Below are 20,712 nucleotides of genomic sequence, written 5' to 3' on the forward strand. Positions count from 1 at the left end.
TCCCAGAAACGGTAAATTGGATACTGAACAGTAACTGGCTAGCTCATAATTTAAAAAAAAAAAATAGAAGTTTGCCTACAGCCTCCTTCAAGGAACCATGGAAACATCCTTGAGCAAGAGACAAATTAATAATCTTTATCAGGGAGCCTCCTATCACATTCTTGAGGGCTTTTGCAAGCAACAATGGGCAGTGACCCAAGGAGCGAGTTGATACTTTCACAGTAGGCAGGACCCTGACAACTTCTGACAATGAGAGTGGGCAGAAGAAGTCCAAAAAAAGACCACATGATGGTAATGGTGCCTCCAGTATACTATTTGCATTAAAATTGATGGAGACATCCTGGCAGAGCTTTGAGACTTTGACTACAAAAAAGTTCACAAATGAGTCACTGCTAAAGGCCAAATCAATAGGACTTTGGGATACTCCCATTAGGGAGGTCATCTGTTGAACCACTCTAATAAATTGCTCTGGACACAGACACAATGGAAACAGAAAAGAAGATTTCTTAGCTGCTTTCTTTGCCACTTCAAAGGCCTTCAACTGAATTCTCTAACATGTTAATGATGCCTCATCATGAGTTCACCATCAAAATTGCTGTAGCCATCTAAGCATGCCCGTGACTGGACACTTGCTAAATGGACTATCCTAGGTGAGGACACCACCAAATGAAGGCTGCCTAAAGAATACAATTGGTGGGTGCATGGAAGTATGCCAGGATAATCAGAACTTCAAATTGGGCATGGAAGCAAATAGGCAACCAGTGCAGCTGTCATCCATATTTTGGTGACAGTGTACTCCAAAGTGTACTCAAAACGTTTTCAGATGGTATCACTGATGCCTGTATTCTGCATGGCCTCTCTTGCAGAGGTTACAGATCAAATTAGAAATATGGTAATAGTCACAATGTTTGGTGTTCAGTTTCACAATCAGAATATAACCTTAGGGACCGCCTCTCTCCATATGTTCCCCAGAGAGCACTACGATCTAGCTCACAAAATCTGCTAGAAGTACCTGGGCCAAAGGAGGCCAAACTAAAAATAACTAGAGAACAGGCCTTCTCTATAAAAGCACCCCAATGGTGGAACCAGCTGCCGGAAGAGGTGCGGGCCCTATGGGACCTTAGTCAATTCCGTAGGGCGTGCAAAACTGCCCTCTTCCGGCTAGCCTTTCAAGATGGAGCTTGAAATAAACATCACACCATCACAAATATTAATAACTGAGATAACACCGAATAGAGATATTTTAGACTGTTTTTAGATTGTTTTAGATTATGTAAAAAATTAATAGTAAATTGTAATTTTATTGAATTGTATAACTGTTTTATTGTTCAATGGCTTTGCCATGCCTGTAAGCCGCCCTGAGCCTGCCTTGGGGGGAGGACGGGGTATAAATAAAATTTTTATTATTATCATTATCATTATATTATTATTATTATTATTATTATTATTATTATTATTATTATTATTATTATTATTATTATTATTATTATTATTATTATTATATAAGTAAAATTACCTTTGGCATTTACCGTGAGGGGTCCTTCTCCTCAGAGGAAGGGAGGACATCTTGGGTGTTTCCCACCATCCAACCAAGGAGGCAGGAACTTAAAGAACTTCCTCTTCGGTGTGGTGTGGAAACTCCCCTTTCTCAGTTCAGGATTCTCTGAGAAGCAGTTCCCACAACTCTAATAGAACTCTAAACAACACAAATGTAAGGCAAACAACCCTTCAACGTGACGTAAACATTTGAGAACACTATGAAGGTAAAGGTAGTAGATAGAATACAGAGGGATAGCAGAATACAGGGTGATAAACGGGAGGGCAAGATGTCCTCCTTTCCTCTGAGGAGAAGGGGCCCTCATGGTAAGTGCCAAGGGTTGTTCTCCCTCAGAGGCGGAGGATATCTTGGGTGCTCCTGGAGCAGTAGGTTAGGAAGGGTGGGAATTGTCATAGTGTGCTAGTAGGTGCTGCAGAAATGTTCGGCCAAAGGCTGTGTCTGCTGATTTGTACACATTCAACTTGTAATGACGTATGAAGGTCAAAACTGAGGATCAAGTGACCGCCCTGCACACTTCTTCTACTGATGAATTCTTGTCAAAGGCAGCATTGGTGGCCGCACCCCTGACTGAGTGAGCTGTTACACCAACAGGAACTGATATTCTGAGAGATGTAAACTTCTGCAATACACTGGCAAATAGCATAACTGATGACAGACTTGGACATGCACAAACCCAAGTTAGAATTAGTGATGTTGATGAACATTGCTTCTGCCTTTTGAATGGATTCTGTCCAATGTAAATAAATCTTGAGTGTTCGCCTCACATCCAGCATATTCCAGGATCAGTCCTAGGGTGCTTAGGGTTAGGACAGAAAGACAGAAGAAACACGTCCTGGGCTCTATGAAACCTGAATGTCATCTTTGGTTGGAACACGGGATCTGTACGCAGGACCACTTTGTCTTTTTGTGGAAGTTACAAAGTTCTCATTTAATGAAAAAGGCACCTATTTCAGATACCTTTCTGGCAGATATCACTGCGACTAAGAAGATTGTTTTCATATGCAGCCATTTCAGAGGAACTGAGTGTAAAGGCTCAAAGGGTGCCTTGGAATATTATGTAAGCTCCAGGTTGGAAATTTGTGAACTTGGGGAGGACATTTTAGGTTACCTCACCTCAGGAACCTGCGGATGTGAGGATCTGAAGTAGGACTCACCCCATCGATCTGCTGAATCAAGCTAAAGCTGCCACCTGTCTTCTAAGAGTTGATGGCTTTAAACCTGATTTTAGACCATCTTGTAGAAATTGCAAGATTTTTTGGGTGGACAGTTGTAATGGGTTGACTTGCTTTCTTCTATACCATCTATGAAAGGCCTTCCATGAGGCACCGTAAATTCTGGTTGTGGAGGCTTTTCTGGAAGCTGAAAGAGTCTCTGTCACATCCTCTGAATATCCCGATTCTATGAACAAGCACCGCTCAATTTCCACATGGTCAACTGCAGCCATTCTGGATGAGGATGCCAGATGGGTCCTTGCATCAGCATGTCTGGTTGAATTGAAAGATTAAACAGATCTAATCTCCCCATTTGTTGCATCAAGGAAAATCAGGGTTGATGAGGCCACCATGGAGCCACTAGAAGAATCTGCTCTCTGCTGATTGATCTTTCTGAGAAGTATTAGCAAAATGGAAACTGAAGGGAAAGCATACATCAGACCATGTGGCCATGTGGAACTCAGAGCATCTGTTCTCTATGCATGATGGTGAAATACCATAGCGATTGGTGATGGAAATATCTGGTGAAATACCATAGCAATTGGTGACTGAGGGGGGATGCAAACAGTTTCACAGCTGATAGACTGAAGTGGTGAACAATCTGTTGAAACAAGGACTGTTGTAGAGTCCATTTGCCTGGATGGATGATTTGGCGACTGAGCCAATCTGACATTGTTGGTTTCCTTGATATGTTCTGCTTGTGTAGGTGCTAGATGATGTTCTGCCCAGATGAAGAGCCTCTCTGCTTCCTTGTGTAAGGTTCAGGATATTGAACCCCCCTGGTTGTTGAGGTAGGTCTTGGCTGCAATATTGTCCATGTGAATCAGCACATGCTGTTTATGTAGGAAGTCCTGGAAGTGAATCAGAGCCAACAGAATAACCTTCAATTCCAAGATGTTGATTGGTAGATTAGCATCGTTCTGCGACTATTGACCCTGGATTGGCTTCTCATCCATCATTGCTCCCCAGCCCAAAAAACTGGCATCAGAGAATATTTGAACCTTCCTCTCTGCATAATACATCTTGCCTTGACAAAGGTTGGAGTCGTTGGTCCATCATATCAGACTGGTCTGGACCATGATGGGAACACTGAGTGATCAGTCACATTTTTCCATTATCTGGAACTAAAAAGGTTGGAGGAAGAACTGCAGAGTTCAAGAATGAAAATGGCCCCATTGGACTGCATCCATATTAGAGAAAGGGGAGTTTCCACACCACACAGGAAGAGGAAGTTTTTAAAGTTCCTGCCTCCCTGATTGGATGGTGGGAAACACCCAAGATGTCCTCTGACTCTGAAGGAGAAAGGTTCTTTTTTTTGTTTGCTGTCCTTTGCAAGTCATTTTTTTTTGTAAAAGGGCATTAAAAATATAAAATCTCACCTACATTCTAAGGTGCCCACTCCAGCAATGTGTCACTTTTATATTGCTACCTGGTTTCTGTTGTAAGTAGCTAACCTGATCAAGTTAATGTAGTTCAGCTGGATGGTGTGTTTTTTTGTTTGTTTGTTTTTTAAAAAATTCTGCATAATTTTTAGTAGAATGTTATTTTTAAAAAACTTTCTTATGATCGTAGAACTCAGCTCAAGTTAGTGAATGGGAGATAGCTGACACTACTGGGAGATATGCACTACTGAAAATGATATTACTACTACTTATTATTATTATTTATATTAAACCAGCCTTTTCAGCATTATATCTAGATGCTAAGCTTTGCCATTCCCTTTCAGATTCAGTCTTTGTATATCTTTCAGGAATGCTCAAATTAGAAATGTTATAAAGATTCATTTTTGATAAAGTATATAGAAAATATAAATAAAATGCAGAAGGCAATAATTTTAAAAATTGTGACTGGCTACACTATTGTGGGAAAAGTACTATATATGTTAATGTTGGTTCCTATCTATGTGAACTAAATCCTGAGGAAAATTTTAGATGGTATCACTGATGCCTGTATTTTGCATGACTTCTCTTGCAGATGTTACAGATCAAGTTAGAAATGTGGTAATAGTGCCAATGTTTGAGGTTTAGTTTCACAATTCCTGGCCAACAAAGAAATTGTCTGAAATCTGCAGATTCCTCCAAGCTTAGCAAGCACAAAGAGAACGCCATCTGAAATAAACGTCCCGTTGCAGATGCCAACATAAATAATAGTCGTGTGGGCCCATCTGTGGATACTGAAATCTGTGGATGAGGACAGCACTGACAGAAAACACATTGTTCTCCAAACTCAGGGGATCCCCTGGGTTTACAGAAAAACCTAAACATTTTTAAAAAATCATTGTAGTTAAATCCCCCCCCAACAAAAATGCCCATATATGCTAAATGAACTCACCCAAGCTGCCAGTCTCTAAGCAGCTCTGGTGGTGGCTCATGGAGGAGCTGTGGATGCAGACCCAGATGCCCTAAAGAGAACAGTTTGGTTTAGTGGTTAAGTGCATGAACTGTTACCTGGGAGAACCAGGTTTGATTCCCCACTCCTTCACTTGCAGCTGCTGGAATGGCCTTGGGTCAGCCATAGCTCTCGTAGGAATTGTCCTTGAAAGGGCAGCTGCTGTAAGAGCTCTTTCAGCCCCACCTACCTCACAGGGTGTCTGTTGTGGGGGGCGGGAAGGTAAAGGAGATTGCGACCGCTCTGAGATTCAAATAGGGTGTGATATAAATCCAATATCTTCTCCTCTTCCTCTTTCTAGTACAAGATTTCACAGGTGAAAACCTCAGGCACCCAGAGCCACCTAATTTTCCAAAAATCTTGTCTGCTTATTTTATTTTCAGTTTCACTGTGAGAGTGCTGAAAAAGAGGATGGGTTTGGGGAAGAAAGTGAGAAAGAAGGGAAGATTGACAAAGAAGGGATGGGAAGAGAAAGGGAAAGAGTGATGGAAGCTTGTCAGAAACAGGGGAGGGAAAGAGGGAAACAGTGACAGAAGATAGAGGCAGAAAGGAAACAAAGGCAGGGGATATAGAATGCCTTCTCCCCACAAGTTCCTTGCAGGTTCCTGCATACACTTACAAACACAAACTATAACTGCAATTACTCTTTTCCTTACCATCAGGCCTCAGATTCAGCAGGAGCTCCCAGGAGCTCAGCTTATGAACCTTTCTGATGGTTTCTCCTCTTCCTCCCCACCTACCTTGTCCATTGAATAGTAGGTGCAACTGCCTAACAATCTCTGGATTAGAAGAGCAGCCAGCCAGCCAGCCAGCCACCAGAGGCTTTGCCATACTCCCAGAAGCCCTCATTAACCCCTGGAGAAGTCCATATGACCACCCTGCACCACTTAAGGTGACTTCTGGCGACCCCAGCCCCTCCTGCCGACTTTATTTCTTCCTTCTGGTTTTATCTCACAACTAATGAGTAAAGGGGGTGGGTATAATAAGGATTTCTAGTCTCTTCGGGGGTCTCTTTTATTTTCAGATAGATGGATAACTATGTATGTAGGGGGCCACTGCTGATTTGCTGCTGATTCCAAATACTCAGGCACCAGAGAACTTAACAGTTAACCACAGATTTTATTTACACACAGTCTTCAGCTGGGGGGAAGGGATGTATTTATATAGGCTATTTTGTATCTTGGATGAATAACAGTTGTTAAACATTTCAGGCTTTACAATACAGAGGTTCACTGAGGTGTCTCAGGGTCCACAGTTCTTATATTCTTCATTCTCCAAACTCTAATTAGGTTGGCCTCTTGGGCTTTATGTGTCTGGTCTCTTGAGGCGACTGGTGTGTCTGCTCCCAGCCCTCCTGACTTTCTCAGACCGACATCTCTCCCTCAGCAACCTTGTTAGTTCTTAAGAGTAGTGTGAATATTTCTGTGACCACTCAGGTCTTTCACTGTGACACTCTATTGTCACTCTCAGCCACCTGGCTGTCTCCACAGAGCTAACAGCAAGCTTCACTTCACCAGAAGTCTCTTCACAGCTCTCTGTATCAGCTCTCTCTTCAGCTCTCCTGCTGACCATATACTGCCCACTTCAACTGTCTCCCTCTGACAGTTGCTGACAGTTGACTCTCCAGCCATTATCTGTCACTCACTCATCCTGAGAGTTCTGAGCACTCTGGCCCCCACCCTCAGATCACATGACTCAGACCCTGAGTCTTTAGCTTTTCTATTAACCCTTCCAATTCCGTCACAGTCCATGCCACCTTTCTCCACTTCTTATGTGATTTTGGGTGATGAGTAGCTTGCTGGCCTTTTGACTGGCGGGGGGGGGGGGGGGGCGGCCCAGGACAGCCCCAGGTGAGCAAGGCCTGCTTGGGCTGGCTGGATCTCTATCCAGCCCAAGAAGGCCTTGATTCCCCAGCGTTGCAGAAACACCGGCCAGTTTGGCTGATTATGACTCTGGAATCATGCCTGCTTGAACTACAGACAGGGGATCCAGCTCCCCAATGAGAGTAGGGGATTCCCCACCTCCAGCTCCTGTTTCTTGCTGCTCCAAATGATAGTACAAAGTAAAATTTGAATTTAAAGGCTGTCAGGCCAATGGAATGGTGAAACTTCTGTAAAAGTCCAGAAGTGACATCATGCCAGTTTGGAGTAGTGGTTAAATGCACGGACTCTAATCTGGTAGGACAGGGTTTGATTACCCACTCTGGTGGGGGTTCCTGGAGGTGCTGTTGATGCAGACCCAGATATCCTTAAGGGAGCCAGTTTGGTGTAGTGGTTAAGTGCTTGAACTCTTATCTGGGAGAACTGGGTTTAATTCCCCACTCCTCCACTTGCAGCTGCTGGAATGGCCTTGGGTCAGCCATAGTTCTCGCAAGAGTTGTCCTTAAAAGGGCAGCTTCTGTGAGAGCTCTCTCTGCCCCACCTACCTCACAGGGTGTCTGTTGTGGGGAAGGAAGGTACAAGGAGATTGTAAATTGCTCCAAGACTCAGATTCAGAGTGAAGGGCGGGATATAAATCCAATATCTTTGTCTTCTTTTTCTTTCCCAAAAACCTGGATGGGACACCAATTCCTTCTAGGAATCTTTGGAAACTTGTTTATTTTACCATAAGTCTTCTGGTAATCCTAAAGTGATGTGACCTCCTGGACATGATGTCACAGTGTTGCCAATGGCTACCTGTAATCTCTCCCCCCAAAAAATCTCCTGCTGGTTGCCAAGCTGTGTCAGGCAACCCTAACTACAGATCACATATCTATGACATCATGTGTAGTGGCCAGTCTGACTCCTCCCCGGAAGAACTGTCCACAGTCTTACAAGCCATGGCAAGGTGGCCAGATGGGTGGCCAGTCTGACCCCTCCCTGGAAGATCTATCCATGGCCTTACAAGTCGTGGCAGGGTGGCTCAGACTGAGTCAACTGAAATTGAATCTGCCGAAGATGGAGGTCCTGTATCTAAGTCGTTGTGGTCTAGGACTGGAGGTCTCTCTACTGACTTTTGATGGAGTACAACTCACACTGGCACCTAGGGTTAAAAGCTTGGGAGTGCTCCTGGATCCCTCCCTAACAATGGAGGCCGAGGTAGCAGCCACTGCTAAATCAGCCTTCTATCATATTTGGCTGGTAAGGCAGTTGATCACCTTTCTCAAACGTGATGACTTGGCAACAGTGATCCATGCTATGGTCACCTCAAGACTGGATTATTGTCATGCCCTCTACATGGGGCTGCCCTTGCCCCAAATCCAGAGGCTTCAGCTAGTGCAGAATGCTGCAGCCAGGTTGTTAATGGATTTTTCTTCATGGGAACACATTCAACCAGTGCTGAAAGCATTGCACTGGCTACCTATTGCTTACCGGATTCACTTCAAGGTGCTGGTTATTACTTTTAAAGACCTATATGGCCAGGGACGTACATACCTTAGGGACTGTTTTCCCCCGCATATACCCCAGAGAGCACTTTGGACAGGGTCACAAAACCTGCTCTCAATCCCCAGCTTCAAAGAGGCCAGGCTCAAGATGACCAGAGTCAGGGCCCTTTCTGTTGTGGCTGGTCGAATGAGCTTCTGGAGGAGGTTAGGGCCCTGTGAGATCTTTCACAGTTCCACAGGGCCTGCAAAACAGTGCTCTTCCACCAGGCATTTTTAATTAAAATCCATGACAACAGAAAAAATAGATATTAAACCATCCAGCCCAATAAGAAAAAAAAACACTATTTGGTTCACCTCAAACACTCTGCTGTGACCTGGGACCTTTCTCTTAATAGGATATCTAGCAGTAATAGCTAAATAATAGAACTTAACATCGACTGAATTGGTAGCTACTCGCCATTACTAATACATCAATATATTCTGCTGTTAGATCATAATAGCACCTGACATTGTTTTGTGATGTTGTTTTATATTTATTTATGATGAACTATATATAAAGATATATATATAGTATATCATATTTATATAGTATATCATATTAATACTGGTTTTTATGGCCTTTCAATGTGCACCGCCCTGAGCCTGCTTTGGCAGGGAGGGCGGGATATAAGTTGAACAAATAAATAAATAAAAATAGAACTGAGTCAGAACTGATCTAGAATCATAGAACTAGGAATCTTCTATTCCAGTGGTCCCCAGGGATCAGTTTTGCCGCTGCCATCACGACAGACCGCCCCCTCCCTTCCCTTCCCCAGCAAGGCGCCATGCTCCACCCTTCCTGCCCTTCACAGCACAGCAACGCAGCACCATGCTCTGCCACCGCCTCCCCTGCATGATGAGGCTCAGCTCCACACCACCACCAGGGCCTGTCCCCTCCCTTTTTTTCCCCAGTGCCGTGCCATGCTCCACCCTCCCTTCCTCCTCACCACCCATACGATCAAAGGAGGCTTGGAGTCAGCCCTACCCGATTCTAAGTTATTTGAAGAGGAGGTTGGAGGAGGAGAAGTTTCGCCTCTCCCTCACTTCTGGAAGTTAGTGGAGGGAGAAGCCTCCTTCAGCGCACTATTCAAATAACTTAGAATCAGCCCGGGCCCTGCCGAAGCAGTAGAGCTGAGCCTCATTGCCCCCCCCCCTTGATCAGAGGTGCTCCTGGATGAGGCTCAGGCCACTTCGGCAGGGCCCAGGCTGATTCTAAGTTATTTGAATAGCGCGCTGAAGGAGGCTTCTCTCCCCCTTAACCTCCAGAAGTGAGGGAGGGGGGAGCACGGCACGGCACTGGGGAAAGGGAGGGGGCGAGTTCTGGTGGTGGCTGGGAGCTGAGCCTCGTTGTGCGGGGGGGGGGGGTGATGGAGTGGCAAGTTGCAGTGCTGGGAAGGGCAGGGGGCAGTGGCAGCGGATCTGTGGTCCAGTTGCTAACAGGCCACGGACCCATACTGGTCCACAACCCGGGGTTTGGGAAACCCTGTTCTATACCTATTCATTCTCTGTTCTAATACAGGAAACTCTATACCAAAATAAGAACCAGCTATATTTTGAATATTTACAGGGAAACACATGCCCAAAGATACCTAGACACCTAAATTGTTACTCATTAAAGAAATGATTTCTAATGATTTTGGGTTTTAGCTTTTTAAAAATACAGAAATTAATATGAAGAGTTATGAAGAGGGTCTTCACTGTAACATAGTCCTAGATGGTTCTTTAGGGGCTTAGCCTATGCTGTAACCAGGGCTCTTTTTGAGCAGGAACACACAGGAATGCAGTTCCAGCTGACTTTGCATCATGGGGTGTGGCCTAATATGCAAATAATTTCCTGCTGGGCTTTTTCTACCAAAAAAAGCCCCATGTGAAAAAATCGTGACAGCAGGGGGTATGGCCTAATATGCAAATAAGTTCCTTCTGGGCAATGAAATACCCTCAAGATTTTAAAGCCTCTTTGAACTGGAGGCTTCATCTCTAGTCACTGATCTATCTGTAGTTTTTCTCTTTTCCACATGTGAAATAATTTGGCCTGTTATCTATTCCATCCAGCCCCTCTGTCATATAATAGGCATTACAACATGTCCATGACGAAAGAAAGAAAGAAAGAAAGAAAGAAAGAAAGAAAGAAAGAAAGAAAGAAAGAAAGAAAGAAAGAAAGAAAGAAAGAAAGAAAGAAAGAAAGAAAGAAAGAAAGAAAGAAAGAAAGAAAGAAAGCAAGCTACTATTTTGCTTTAAAGGCAATCTACTCTAAATGTTCTTGTAATATTTTTGAATGTTTTAAGTTTATAGAAATTTATATAAAACTGTTTCTCATTAACTATTAACTCACATGATCTAGGACAGTCCTATATATTAAAAAAGAAGTAGAGGTGAAAGTTAGAAGAGATTTTTTAAAGTTCATCTCCAAGCAGTATTTTCCTGCTGTATTCAACATGTTCATGATTGAGATTCATATATTTATCCCTAAAAACATCACAAAGGGGAAGACAATGGTGTGATATAAAGTTACATTGCTTCCAGAGGAATGAATGGCCATTGAGTTCCAGAAAGCTCACTTCCAGCTGCTCCTTGGCCTTGATCCTTCTCTCCAGACCCCAGACCACAGCATACTTTCTTACCATAATATGGTTAGACAACTGGACAGACAAGGCATATTTTTTCATTTCTATCTCACCTTTCTGCAGGGTATAGGGTACTATTTTAAAAATTACACATTAAGGTAGCTATTCATCAACCAAAATTGATGAAATAACCATTCATTTAAATTGGGCTCGTGAAGGAAAAGGTCAGTTCATCCCCTCAAATAACTAACAACATATTAATTTGCTTGACATTGGAATCAGTCAGGACATTAATTAGATATATTCAGTTATTCTTAATATTAATCCTATGGTAGTGGCCAAATTTGCCTCTCCTATTGGCTGCAGAGTGCACTCCATAAACTATTGAACCATCAACCTTCACTCAAGGTTTGTTGTGTTCCATTTAATGAGGACTGAGGCACTATTTTGCAGAGATGAGAAAGAAATCTTATCCTCAATTGGCTGATGGAAGGAGGAAGAAGGAAACTGCCACAGAAAATCTTCCCTCATTTGGTAGTGCTTCGCAGAGGGGGTAAAGAAAGACTCCCCTTGATTGGTTGAGGGAGGGAGGAGGGAAACAGACATAGGAAGCTTTCTCTCAGTTGGCTGAGGGCTCCTCCCCCTCCTCCTCTGAGAAACTAAATAGCCAGAGAGACGTAAGACAAAAACTGGCATCCCTTGGCAGTAGAACAATGATGTTTTATTCTAAGTACAGAGAGAGAGGAAAAGAGAGAGAGAGAGAATATAGAGTCCTGTGTTTAAGACTGTGACACTGGGGAAGCTGCCTTCACTTCCCCCTCAGTGCCCGTTGCTAGCCAACCAAGCTTGGTTTTGTCAGTAAGAGGAGGGGTAAGAGGCCTTCTATTTTGGCCTTTGAGGGAGAGCTCATTGGGGCCGGTCCTGACTAGGGTTGCCACTTCCAGGTTGGAGAATTCTGGGATATTTTGTGGTGGAGTCTATGGAAGCCATATTTTGGGGAGGGGAGAGGCCTCAGCTGAATATTATGCCATAGAATAGAGTCTACCCTCCAAACCAGTTATTTTTCTCCAGGGAGAGAGAGAGAGAGATCTGTTGTTTGGAGTTCAATTGTGATACCAAGAGATCTTCAGGCTTCACCTGGAGGTTTTTTACTCTGGGCCTGGCAGCACCCTCTGGGTGACTTGATGCCACCTGCCTAGCATGACTTAACTAGGCCTGGCTGCTTGTTCCTGTACAACAGCAGTCCCTCTATAATGGTCAATGTGTCAAGGCAGTCAACTCTCAGAGCAGTGTCTGCCAGACCCAGGTTCCTACTGTGGAAGCAGACTGGGTGATTTTGGACCACCCACATGCTTTCAGCCTTACCTACTTCATAGGGTTGTTCTACAGACTGAAAGGGGGAGAGAAGAATGATGTAAGCTGCTTTGGTTCTCACTGCAGATAAAGACTGTCTTTTTTCCTAGGTAGAGGCTGCAAGGGATGTGGAGGAGATGGAAAGTTGAAGTCAGAGGGGCAGGTAAAGATAGGCTGATAATTGGCTAGGAAAGAGATAGGGTTGCCAATTCCAGATTGGAAAATTCCTGGAGATTTGAAGTGTGGAACCTGAAGAGGGTGGGGTTTGAGGAGGAGTGGGAACTCAGACAGGTACAATGTCATAGACTCCACCCACCAAACCAGCCATTTCTTCTTGGGGAGCCATTCTTGCCAATCTCCATGTGAGGCCTGGAGATCACTCAGAATTACAACTGCTCTCCAGATGGGCAGATATCAGTTTCCCTGGAGAAAATGGTACACTCTGGAGAAAATTATACCCTGCTGAGGTCACCCCCCATGACATCCAGTGTGACATGGCAGTTGGCACTTCAGAGCAGGGTCTACCAGATCCAGCTTCTTGCTGTGGAAGCTGACTGGGTGATTTTGGACCAGTCACAGACTTTCAGCTTATCCTGCCTCACAGTGTTATTCTGCAGATCAAAAGGGGGAGAGGAGAATGATGTAAGCTGCTTTAGTCCACACTGCGGAGAAAGACTGTACTTTTCTAGGTAGAGTCTGCAGAGAGGGGAGGAGATGAGAAGCAATCTTCCCTATCTCTTTTGCCCCATCCCTTCTTTCTTAATCTACCCCTTTATCTGATAACCTACCCCACATTTCCCCACTTTCTCCATTTCATTTCCCAACAGCTGCCTTCTCAACATACCTTGCCTCCCTCTATCTTTCCCTCCCCTCCCCTGCCCCCTGTCAAGGCCATGACACCCACCCACAGCAATTTCCAGTGCCAGTTGTATTTCTCTTCACAACAGGCCTTATTACTAGTCATGTTTTCCCAGACAAGGCCATGAAATATATACTTGAAAAGCTTACAAAAGAAAATTAGAAAGGAGTACAGTTCAGTGTTTAGGCTATTTGGATAAGTCAAAATTCAACACATTTTATGTTGGCTGTGAATTTTGCTTCCATTTCCATTTTATTTAGAGCCAGATACATTTTGCATGAAATTTATATCACAGTCAGTTTGGGAGGAATAATGTTAAAATTAGTATACTGGCACAGGAGGAGTAAAAATTGGTTTTGCTATACAAAAGCTTCACAGAAAACTAAGCTCTGCAAAATTAAGCTTGTGATCTTGACTGACTCAGAGAAATGCTTACAAAGGATGGAAAGGACAATGCAAGAGATGAGAACAGATAGTGCAGAATGGAGGCAAGACAGCTATTTGGAATGTGAATGAGCAGGAACAAATATTTGAAAAGGAGCAGACAGTTGGAACTGACAGTTGTTAAAGCTCACAGAGTCAATGGGAGGCATATTTGAAGACGTTTGTATTACACATTCATTTTGATTTTTTTGCCATACATACTTTTTATCAAGCAAAATAAAGTTGCCGTAATTGTTCTTTGCAAGATTTTGTTCTATTTCACACATTAAGCAGAAGCAAACCCAAGTTTGTTATTGCCAGTAGCTTCAAAGGCAGCAGTAGATGCAAAGGCAACAATATCAAGAAGCAAGAGTGACTCACATTTCCTCCTTTCCCATTTTCAAGTCTAGTACAAATGGAGGATGCACATCTATCCTCAAGATGTACCTTCCATTCATGGAAGGCGGAATAAGAATCTACAAGGGCTATACTCTGTACAAGATGTGGAATTTCTTCCCACAATATGGTTAGATACCTGGTGAGTCAAGGGATATATTACATGTCTATCTCAAGCTTCTATAGGGTACTTTGTTACCCTAGGTGGTTCTGAGGGTATGAACTTGTCTGTGTGGTTATAAAGACCATAAAGTAGCTAATTAATTCTGCTGAAATGTATACAGCAACTATTTAATATTCAGTGTTTATGATAGATTAGGGAGAAAGGGAGATCACCAGTATACCTTGACCTTGGAATGGGGCAACAATGCCCACTGGGGCTACAAAGAATAAATAAATGAAGGGAAGTATAAATTATGCCATTCTGCATCATCATCATCATCACAATAACACCAACAACGATGATGTGTGGTCAGATCATAATGGACTTATGACAACCCCTCATGGAGTTTTCAAGGCAAGAGATGAACAGAAATCATTTACCATTGCCTTACGGTGCATAACCAATGTATGTCTTTCATCTATATACTAACCATGGCCAGCTCTGCTTAGCTTCTAAACTCTGACAACATCAGGTCATTAAAAGTCAGGAGCAATCCCAACATTTTTTAGTATTCTGAAATCAGCACTGTCATCATTGCATGGTTTATTTGTACCCAGAATAGGGATGGGCATGGGCTGCATTTTTGCAGTTCATTTCATGGTTTGTGGCTGAACCATGCACCAAACCACAGACCCGTATGAACCAGGAGGATCAGTTTGTGATTCATTCAAAGTTTAAATCCCTGCTTTCTGCTCACTGTGGCTTTTTTCAAAACAGGGGTTTCCAAACTGCTTGGAGCCATTTAAACCAAACAACTGAGCAGCAGGAAGCTCCTGAGCACTCTGCAACTTGGGAATCTAGGCAGACTCTCATGGCACTCCCCTGCTGCTCCCCTGTTTTTTGTGCTTTCTGCTCTTCCCAAATTGCCATGAACTGCACAAATATTTGTGAATGTTCATGGCAGTTCTTCAGTTCATGAACATCACTTCACAATGACCAAAATTTGCAAAAAGGTGAAAGATTTACGTGATCTGAAGAGAAACGTATGTAATGGGCAAAATTTGTGATGAACTTTAGTATATCTGTGGGTTCATACCCATCTCTAATCCAAAAGATTCAAGCACATGCTCTTTCTTATTTATAACAGATAAAACAGCAAGCCGATAAAACAATAAGAACATAAGAACATAAGAGAAGCCATGTTGGATCAGGCCAACGGCCCATCAAGTCCAACACTCTGTGTCACACAGTGGCAAAAAATGTTATATACACACATACACTGTGGCTAATAGCCACTGATGGACCTGTGCTCCATACACTGTGGCTAATAGCCACTGATGGACCTGTGCTCCATATTTTTATCTAAACCCCTCTTGAAGGTGGCTATACTTGTGGCCGCCACCACCTCCTGTGGCAGTGAATTCCACATGTTAATCACCCTTTGGTGAATAAAAAGATGGAGACTGAGGAATCATTGATGTTCTGTAAACTAACATTAATTTTAGGAAAGCAGCTAGAGAACTATTAGTCTATTCTGTACAAGCTGACAACAGTAGATTGGAAAACAAAGCTTAACATCTTTCCATGCATCTTCCATTGACATTTTTTCTTATTGAGAGGCAAATTTTATAATACCTTGGTTAGAGGCTGGTTGTAAACTTCACTTCATTAAAGTTTTCACATCTGGAGCATAAATATGTACACTTTAAAGTAATTACCTTTTGAAGTACTCTGTAGTATAAGTGACAATCAAACCCACAACTTTTTGTTACTCAGCACTTTGGTACTGAAGTTTCCTGCAGTTCTGAACTTTACAGGGAAAGAAGAAAACCTTATTTTATGATGCACTAGAAGGTGGAGCAAATTCTACAGTAGGGATTTGAACTAGGTTATTATAAAAAATAACACAAATTGGAGGAAGAGCTAGAACATATAATAGGCATTACAACATGTCCATGAAGAAAGAAAGAAAGAAAGAAAGAAAGAAAGAAAGAAAGAAAGAAAGAAAGAAAGAAAGAAAGAAAGAAAGAAAGAAAGAAAGAAAGAAAGAAAGAAAGAAAGAAAGAAAGAAAGAAAGAAAGAAAGAAAGAAAGAAAGAAGGATTCAGTCTCTAGGCTGAAGTAGTAGAACAAAATAAGAATCGATTGCACCTTTAAGACCAATTGCTAATAAAACTGGGTCAATTAGCAACAGAATAATTAACAGGCATTCTCGCATTCTGACATGTTACTGTTTTATGGTTTCCCACCTTAATGCAACCCAGATCAAAGGTTTTCTGAATTTGTTAATTTTACTATTCTGCTATTGGTTTTTAACTTTGTACCACTTGGCATTCCAAACTCCACCAGCTATATGTGGCTCTGCTTACTGTACCTCATTATTCGTCTGAAGAAGTGTGCATGCACACAAAAGCTTACGTTCTGAATAAAACTAAGTTGGTCTTAAAGGTGCAATTGACTCCTATTTTGTTCTACTACTTCAGACCAACACAGCTGTCTATTTGGATCTCTCTAGGCTGAAGTGTACTGCTTTTTAAGAAAGAGACAGTGAGAGGGGAAGGGAGAGAGAGAGAGATGGAGAAAGAGAAAATTACAGTGTGTACATAAGAGAGAATGGGGGCACTGGGGGACAAGAGAGAGAGAGTGTGTGTTTCAGGAGGTTTTGTGGCTGGCAAAAGAGAAAGAAAGAGTGACAGCAGTGATTGGAAAGTCCGGTAAAGAGAGAAAAACAGGTATTGGGGGAGGGAGAATGAGAGAGAGAAGACACAGAAAGGTTGCTTGATCAGGTGGGTGCTTCTCAGCTTCAGGGGCTCTTGGAAGAGACTGGTTTTCTGGAACCATTTCAAATTGACTTCAGGACAAGATTTGGAAAAGAGACTGCTTTGGTTGATGATCTCTGCCAAGAACCAGAGGAGCAATGTGATCCAGGTAGAATCCACAGCAGCCTTTGATACACTATTGACCATAGACTGAGCAGCCTTCTGGCACTGAGACTGTAGTCCACCATATTAGGGTTGTTCAAGTCCTACCTGGAAACCTGGTCCGATTTCCCACTCACTTTACGCTGCTCTCACGTTTGTCTTCTCAGCACGGCTTCCTTCTGATTTCACACTATCTGCCCCGGGGCTGCAGCAAGCATCTGCATTTTCATGCAGCAAACGGAAACCGCTAAAAACCAGTTTCTGTTTGCTGTGAGAAAATGCTGACTCTTGCTGCAGCCCCAGAGCAGATAGTGTGAAATCAGAAGGAAGCCGTGCTGAGAAGACAAACATGAGAGCAATGTAAGGTGAGTGGGAAATCAGTCCTGGACCCAGAAGGTAGTGCTGAGGGATTCCTGCTCTGCTTCATGGCCATTTGTTGGAATGAACGATTCAGCATGCCTGAACATTGTGGGGTACTGTATCACTCTAAGTTTATATAAGTGTTATCTCCTTGAATGGGATGCCCCTCTTTGTTTTTACCCAGGAACTGCCCTCTGACTCTTCCTCACTGTCTGTGTTCTTCCCATTTCTCAGTGTGACTTTTCATGGAGTCACGTCTCTACGGGTCTCTCCTGTAGAAGCAATGTCTTCATACTCTGTATAGTTTGTCCTGCCAAACAATTGACAACTTCCACTTTGCTGTTCTAGGAAATCAGCAAGAGTGGAAAGTTTATTTACTTACTTATTTTATGCATCACTGGACTTTCTCACTCATACTCAAGGTAGATTACATAGTGTAATACCATATAATAATATGAGACATTGAATAAACAATGCAATAAAACTAGAATCACAAACAATTAGAAATAATGCAAGAAATATCAGACATGATGTGTCATAATACAAAATACATAATACAAAAATATAATTACAAAAGTTCAAAGTAATGCTGCAAGTACAAGATAATATAAACAATAAACCATGCAATACAGTACAATCACATGTAGGCAGGTGGTCTGAGCTGCCTAACAAGTTGTACAGGCATGTTCCAGGTTCATTGTTTGAGGTGCGTAAAATGCTTTCTCTCCCAATCCCCTCCCCGCCCCCCCCCCAACTCTCTTCTTTATCCCATTTCTCTCTGTCCCGCTCTTTCAGTGTATATTATACACTGTTTTTTAACCAGACATTCTGCTGAAGGTTATAAAAGAAAAAAGATAGGCTTTGGCAGCAGGAAACTATAATTTTCCATGCTGTCAAACAAAATGCTAGAACAAAAAAAATACTGAAGTCAACTGTGTACCTAGCATGTCTGAAATGTATGGCAGCCAGTTTTCATCCTAGAACATAAAATTGTTTTTAAAATTCCCTTGTAATATTACAGAGTGGACTTTGACATAAGGTATTTGAAGATTTTAAAAATTAACTCCTGGTAATTCTGGTTACTTCATACTGCTCTGTAAGCAGTAGTGTTAAAAAGTATAGATGTAGTGAAGTATCTTGGACAGGATATTGGAACTAGAGACCAATATGCTTTGTCACAGAATTTACTGCTTTGTCACAGAACTTACTGATGAGTTTATTTACTATGTAGTTATTCTAAGCATGTCAATAAACTGCATATCACTTCTAAAGGCCCGGCTACATCTGGAGTTTCCCCCCCTGTTTGCATCATAAAGCTCATCAGTTATCCTACCCCAAACTACCTAGTATGTCTTCTGATGTGGATTAAGATTGCTATTGCTCCTGAACTGCACCAGGATTCATGCATTTCCTCAGTGCTATAAGCATTTCACTAGAACACCATGAAATTGCTTCTCATTTCTACTAAGCAGAAAGGTCACAGCCACATGGAAAGGAATCATTACTAATCAAAAAGTATCAGTAGCATACTTCAACATCATTAGATTCTCCTGACATATATATCAAGCAACAATTTTGGACATTTGACAATTTTAGATATGCAATAAAATGAAAATAGTATTATTAAATTAGGTTTCAATCTACTTTATGATATAATTTTTGAAATAGTTTAATCTGAAAAAGTCATAAGCATAAAAGTAGTCACTGGAAAAACAGTTCCAGATGTCAATGATTCATGGCCAGGGAGTTCATCTACCTGAGAGAACCTCATTTTAATGGGTAGTATTTTATGATGATGGTGACATCTTGGATTAATCACAGCAAGACTGGTGCTGTTCTTCTGAAATATCTTCCTCTAGCAACAAAAATGTTGAGTATGAGAGTGTTCAAGATGTTCAGTTTAATACTTTACAAGGTACCATTGTTCCAAAATTGCAGCAAAAAAGGGAAAAATATGAAGGGAAAATGAGGAAGACATTTGTTTTATAATTTGTTCTTATGTTACTTAGCTATGATATGATGTTTGTTCTACAATATTTTAGTTCTCTAAACTTGTAACATATTGCAATGACACAATGTGGCTTCCAACCGGAAGCAGACTGCCCAGCCTTGTCTCCGGGGGCCGTTTTGCCCCTTCTTAAGGAGGAGGAGTGGGCAGGGCATTATGGGAGGTGAGGGCAGAGCAAGCACGCCTTAACAGCTGTCACTGCTTCTGCCTCCCAGTCTTTGCCTTGTGCTCAGGCAGCGGAGAGCTTGGACAAGCTCCTCCTGTCCTGCCTGGCACGGGGCCTTTTGGCACGTTGGTTTTAGTGCCGTGGCAAGCCGCAGCAGCGATCCCTGGGCTGAGATTCAGAGGAGGTTGTAGCTCAGTGGCGGCGGTTTCCTGGTGGCCACAGCCACTTTTGGGCATCGAGGGACGGAGAGCATCTGGTTTTCGGCTGCGTGGAGATGGCGGGAGAGCTTTTTGGCACAGTGGTTTGCTGCTCGCTGGTTTCTTTAGCTCAGCCAGCGTTTTTTCTCTGTCTTTTTCCAGGGGTTGTTCCTCCTCTGTAGCTGGGAATATCGGGTCTAATTTTGGGGCCCTCTTCAGCCCCCCCGTCCTGATTGTTGGGTGGTCTGCACTGTTGCTGGGCGGGGCAGTGGCCATTTTCTCTGCTTATTACTCCCCTGTTGCTGGGCGAGGCGGTGGCCATTTTCTCTGCTTATTACTTCCCTGTTGCTGGGCAGGGTGGCGGCAATTTTCTCTGCTTATTACTTCCCTGTTGCTAGGCAGGAGGGCGGCCATTTTTTGTTAGTCTCTGCTTAGAGCCTCCCCCCCCCCCTGTTTTTTGCAGACTAGATATTGGGCTGGCTAGCCATGCCTAAGGGGCAAGGAAAATCAAAGGGCAAGAGCCCTGCACCAAAATCCCAGCCTCGCCATCCAGTTTCTTATAAGCACCCGGCGCCTCAGCCTATGTTGTCTGAGGATGAAGATGACTCCTTTGAGCAGTCTGTATTAGCTAGGTTGGTTGCTTTGGAGGGTTCTTGAGGCAAGCCCCATATCACAGAGGTTGCGGGTAAGAAGGGCATTTCATCCAAAGCTGTCAAGGCTGCTGATAGGAAACGGTTGCAAGCAGAGATTCTTAACCGCTTGTCTTCTCTTGAGAGCAGGTCCGGCCCTGTTGAGCCGAATGG

Source organism: Heteronotia binoei, chromosome 21 (genome assembly GCF_032191835.1).
Source record: "Heteronotia binoei isolate CCM8104 ecotype False Entrance Well chromosome 21, APGP_CSIRO_Hbin_v1, whole genome shotgun sequence".
NCBI classification, from domain to species: Eukaryota; Metazoa; Chordata; class Lepidosauria; order Squamata; family Gekkonidae; genus Heteronotia; species Heteronotia binoei.